Consider the following 5996-nt stretch of genomic DNA (forward strand, 5'->3'; position numbering starts at 1 on the left):
TTTTAACGCAATATATTTATATGGTGTTCATATAGCAATTTATGTCTATGTCTGATTAAAAATAAAGGCTGTAAGATATATTATTTTTTTTAATAAACTAATTTGAAAATTTATGTAATTGTCATAATAAACTCTATACAGTATCCTGATTAATAACAACAAATCAGATAGAAAACAGGAATATTCCTTACAGGTCCCAGCACAAAATAGTTCATATATACAACACGCAACCTGCGGACAGGAGAGGGGCTGTATTTGTAAGAAAGTAGCTGGGACCCGGATTTATTGTCAGAAAGAGGCACTTTTATCCCCAACAGAATGGGGCAGTAATGAGCATGTGATTCTGCCGTTCCATCCATTCCTTATGGGCTGTTGAGCGCTGCGCTCGGCTGATTCCCCCTGACTCATAGAGAATGATTAGTGGAGCGGCAGTTGGGCATCTGTCCTGCTGCTTCATTTTGTAACGGGTATAAAATTGCCCTGTTGGGAATAAAAACGGCCCTCTTCTTCTTCGTTTGATAAGTTCTCTGTCGTGATGTCATAGTGATGCACAAGCTGTGATGTCACGCCAGGCTGGCTAATCAAAAGTAGAGCCGCTAATGCTGTCAGGTAAGAGATTGTGATCACGGCTCCCATTCTGATAACTGATGCGGCAGCTGTGAATCGTTTTGCCCCAACTCTAGTGGGACACAATTGTGAAGTTGAACGAAATTTATTGCTTATTTTAAACTTTTATAAAAAATAATAAACTTAAAATCGCGGCGTGCAATATTATTCGTCCCCTTTAAGTTAATACTTTGTAGCGCCACCTTTTGCTGCGATTACAGCTGAAAGTCGTTTAGGGTATGTGTTTATCAGTTTTGCACATCGATGGAGAGCGTTTGTGAACAGCAGTTGTCAGCTCTTTCCACAGATTCTCGGTTGGGTTCAGGTCTGGACTGTGACTTGGCCATTCTAACACCTGGATTCGTTTATTTGTGAATTATTCCATTGTAGATTTTGCTTTATGTTTGGGATCATTGTCTTGTTGGAAGACAAATCTCCGTCCCAGTCTTAGGTCTTTTGCAGACTCCAACAGGTTTTCTTCAAGAATGGTCCTGTATTTGGCTCCATCCATCTCCCCATCAATTTTAACCATCTTCCCTGTCCCTGCTGAAGAAAAGCAGGCCCAAACCATGATGCTGCCACCACCATGTTTGACAGTGGGGATGGTGTGTTCAGGGTGATGAGCTGTGTTGATTTTACGCCAAACATATCGTTTGGCATCGTGCCCAGATAGTTTGATTTTGGTTTCATCTGACCAGAGCCCCTTCTTCCACATGTTTGGTGTCTCCCAGGTGGCTTGTGGCAAACTTTAAACGACACTTTTTATGGATATCTTTGAGAAATGGCTTTCTTCTTGCCACTCTTCCATAAAGGCCAGATTTGTGCAGTGTACGACTGATTGTTGTCCTATAGACAGACTCTCCCACCTCAGCTGTAGATCTCTGCAGTTCATCCAGAGGGATCATGGGCCTCTTGGCTGCATCTCTGATCAGTCTTATCCTTGTTTGAGATGATAGTTTGGATGGACGGCCGGGCCTTGTAGATTTGCAGTGGAATGATATTCCTTCCATTTCAATATGATCGCTTGCACAGTGCTCCTTGGGATGTTTAAAGTTGTGGAAATCTTTTTGTAACTAAATCTGGCTTTAAACGTCTCCACAACAGTATCACGGACCTGCCTGTTGTGTTCCTTGGTCTTCATGATGCTCTCTGTGCTTTAAACAGAACACTGAGACTATCACAGAGCAGGTGCATTTATACGGAGACTTGATTACACACAGGGGCTTATATTTATTATTATCAGTCATTTAGGACAACATTGGATCATTCAGAGATCCTCAATCAGAGCACTGAAAGTAAAGGGGATGTATAATATTGCACGCCACAATTTTCAGTTTATTATTTTTATAAAAGGTTTAAAATAAACAATAAATTTCGCTCAACTTCACAATTGTGTCCCACTTGTTACAAAGTGTCATAAATTCATATATATTGGGATATGTGCACACAGCGTCTTATCCCTAATGACAGGCCTGCTGAGGTTTTCATAGGAAAAGATACCAACGTTTTTGAGGGGTTCTTTTGTGTAACTACAGTACAATTAGCGAGCTTCTCCCTAGCGGGACATGCTGCAGAGTGAGCACGCCACGTTTTTTACCCACTTCACGGTTTCCGAGCCATGAAGTGGTAAAGAAGGACGGACAGGTGGAACATTTGCACAGCACAGCAAGTATTTCGACACTGCTCTATGTATTATGTTCATTTTTTATGCAGTTTCGCAATGCTTTTTCAGGAGGGCTGCAGGTGGAATCCACCTCAAAAAGACATAGTGTGCACATACCCTACTGTTCAAAATTTATTTTCAGAAAACTGTATAGCTTTACGATGGATAAGAGACCTCTATATCTGCCCGGCATAGCGCAAGCTGATGGGATGCAGTTTGATATTCTAACTCCGGCATCCCTGCAAACTTCTTCACCCTTCTTTCAAATTGCGAGCGCCGGTGATCTTATTGTGCAGGCGCGAGATTATGGACGGGTACTTGGATGATGCTGGTGATGACATTCACAGCGCCGCCCATAATCTCGCGCCTGCGCAATAACATCACCGGCGCTCGCGATTTGAAAACAGCGCTCAATCCCGCAATAGTGCCACTGCGCATGCGCGAGACTCCTGGAGCACTGCGGAAGATAAGGGCGGCGGCCTCATCTATGTAAATGAACACTGGGGGACGACGAACAGCGGCAGGAGGGGGGATAACAGACGAAATACAGCCCGCCCCCGGGGCCAACAAACCTCATTACCATAGCAAAAGGTAATATTTTATAAAGTTGTTATTTAGGTCTGAAAGGGGGGCCAGTAGCAAGATGAGCCTTTATACAATGCAGCCCAGGAGCTGCAGAAGGGGATTCTTTTAGTTTAACAGCGAAAATTCTGGTGACAGGTTCCCTTTAAGGACAGATATAAATCGGCTCTAAATCGCATATCCGTGACATTGAATAAGATCTCCGGTCGCCGCTTCTAACGCTCTTCCTAATGTCAGACAGATTTATACACTAGTAGAAGACGCACACACCCTGGCGACCACCACAGTCAACCGCAATGGAGGGACCCTTCTCCTAGCAACCGCTTGCCCTGAAGAAATATGGTGGTGTGGTGACTTCCGGTGACGTCATGTTTGCAACCAATCTCCGGCTAGCACTCAAGACTCTTTGTCCAATCAAAACTAAAGGTTTGAAACTTCCGGAAACTTTTTTTTTTTCTGGCCTGGTGGTTACCATGGAGTCACTCCCAGTCGAGCGTCCAATCACAAGGCGCGGCGGCCGGTTTTTAAAACAAGCTACAGCCGACGTGTGACCGTTACCAGCGGCAGTGCGAGAGGTGAGTGCGGGGCTGCGGCCGGTCACCCCCGTGCTGTGCGGCCGGGCTGCTCATACCGGAGAGTTGTGGCGCTGAGGCCACATAGGGGGCAGACGCTGGTAATGGAGGTCTCTGCCCTCATTCATGGCTGCTCTCACCCGCTATCGGGGCACAGCTGGGATCTGTATGTAAATTGAATGCCGGCTTCCGCCCTAGTCGGGGCCCTGTGGTTCTCTGCAGACAGTGGCCCTGTTATCCCTTTTGTGGAGGAGGATATATATGGGGGGGGGCTCCCCCTGTTATCCCATTTGAGGAGGATATATATGTGGGGGTGGCTCCCCCTGTTATCCCATTTGAGGAGGATATATATGGGGGGGGGGGGGGCTCCCCCTGTTATCCCATTTGAGGAGGATATATATGGGGGGGGGCTCCCCCTGTTATCCCATTTGAGGAGGATATATATGGGGGGGGGGGGCTCCCCCTGTTATCCCATTTGAGGAGGATATATATGGGGGGGGGGGCTCCCCCCTGTTATCCCATTTGAGGAGGATATATATGGGGGGGGGGCTCCCCCTGTTATCCCATTTGAAGAGGATATATATGGGGGGGGGCTCTCCCTGTTATCCCATTTGAAGAGGATATATATGGGGGGGGGGCTCTCCCTGTTATCCCATTTGAAGAGGATATATATGGGGGGGGGCTCTCCCTGTTATCCCATTTGAAGAGGATATATATGGGGGGGGCTCTCCCTGTTATCCCATTTGAAGAGGATATATATGGGGGGGGCTCCCCCTGTTATCCCATTTGAAGAGGATATATATGGGGGGGCTCCCCCTGTTATCCCATTTGAGGAGGATATATATGGGGGGGGGCTCCCCCTGTTATCCCATTTGAGGAGGATATATATGGGGGGGGGCTCCCCCTGTTATCCCATTTGAGGAGGATATATATGGGGGGGGCTCCCCCTGTTATCCCATTTGAGGAGGATATATATGGGGGGGGGGCTCCCCCTGTTATTCCATTTGAGGAGGATATATATGGGGGGGGGCTCCCCCTGTTATCCCATTTGAGGAGGATATATATGGGGGGGGGGCTCCCCCTGTTATCCCATTTGAGGAGGATATATATGGGGGGGGGCTCCCCCTGTTATCCCATTTGAGGAGGATATATATGGGGGGGGGGCTCCCCCTGTTATCCCATTTGAGGAGGATATATATGGGGGGGGGCTCCCCCTGTTATCCCATTTGAGGAGGATATATATGGGGGGGGGCTCCCCCTGTTATCCCATTTGAGGAGGATATATATGGGGGGGGGCTCCCCCTGTTATCCCATTTGAGGAGGATATATATGGGGGGGGGCTCCCCCTGTTATCCCATTTGAGGAGGATATATATGGGGGGGGGCTCCCCCTGTTATCCCATTTGAGGAGGATATATATGGGGGGGGGCTCCCCCTGTTATCCCATTTGAGGAGGATATATATGGGGGGGGGGCTCCCCCTGTTATCCCATTTGAGGAGGATATATATGGGGGGGGGCTCCCCCTGTTATCCCATTTGAGGAGGATATATATGGGGGGGGGCTCCCCCTGTTATCCCATTTGAGGCGGATATATATATATATGGGGGGGGGGCTCCCCCTGTTATCCCATTTGAGGCGGATATATATATATATGGGGGGGGGCTCCCCCTGTTATCCCATTTGAGGCGGATATATATATATATGGGGGGGGGCTCCCCCTGTTATCCCATTTGAGGCGGATATATATATATGGGGGGGGGCTCCCCCTGTTATCCCATTTGAGGCGGATATATATATATGGGGGGGGGCTCCCCCTGTTATCCCATTTGAGGAGGATATATATATATATATATATGGGGGGGAGGCTCCCCCTGTTATCCCATTTGAGGATGCCCCCATCCTTTTTGTTATACCTTTTCAAGTGGGTATGAGACCCCCCTCCCTCCCCTGTTATTCTTTAGAGTGTATGGAGGCCCTGTTATTCTTTTGGGACCCTCTATGGTGGTCTCTGTGCCCCATGTTGTGGTAGTTGGTTATTATTGGGGGTCTGTTTTGGCACATATAATATATTACAGGATTTTGGGTGTGGGTATGGCACCGCTAGAAGCATTGCTGCTGCTGGTCCTATAGGCTAATTAGAGGTGCTGCCAGTACTTGGACCCCACTAGTCCAATGTGGGGAGGGGGGGGCTTATTCTAGGGAGAAACCAAAAATAAATAAGCCTATACTCTCCTCTGCTGCCGGAGGTGAGTATAGGACTTATTCTACCTGAGGGAAACGTGTAATGAGAAAGGGGTTATCCTAGTAGTGGACAACCCCTTTAACTGTATAAAGATTGGGAGAAGGAAGCCGTAGCTGATTGGTTGTGGGGCCCACGTGTCATAGTGGCACATGAGTGCGAGTTCTGACACGGCTGGAACCGTGCCGGCACCAGAGGTGAGTATAGGCTTTCTTATTTTTATGGTGACTCACATGGGGAATGAGGATGGGCTATCCAAGTAGTGGACAACCCCTTTAAATAAAAAAACAAATTTTCTTTGTCGCTCCATTGGGAGACCCAGACAACTGGGTGT

At 47.7% G+C, this 5996-nt stretch overlaps 1 protein-coding gene across 3 annotated transcripts in view; it reads left to right on the forward strand.

Moving 5' to 3' along the window:
* Nucleotides 1-3303: 3303 nt before the first annotated feature.
* The window catches only part of CDC20 (cell division cycle 20), a 42757-nt gene continuing 40064 nt past the window's right edge, over nt 3304-5996 (forward strand). Inside the window, exon 1 of one of the 3 annotated variants that reach the window (XM_075321168.1) lies at nt 3304-3426. The gene's annotated coding sequence lies outside the window, so the exon portion shown is untranslated. The other 2 variants (XM_075321169.1, XM_075321170.1) reach the window with 2 other exon arrangements.

Source organism: Anomaloglossus baeobatrachus, chromosome 8, assembly GCF_048569485.1.
Source record: "Anomaloglossus baeobatrachus isolate aAnoBae1 chromosome 8, aAnoBae1.hap1, whole genome shotgun sequence".
In the NCBI taxonomy this organism is placed as follows: domain Eukaryota; kingdom Metazoa; phylum Chordata; class Amphibia; order Anura; family Aromobatidae; genus Anomaloglossus; species Anomaloglossus baeobatrachus.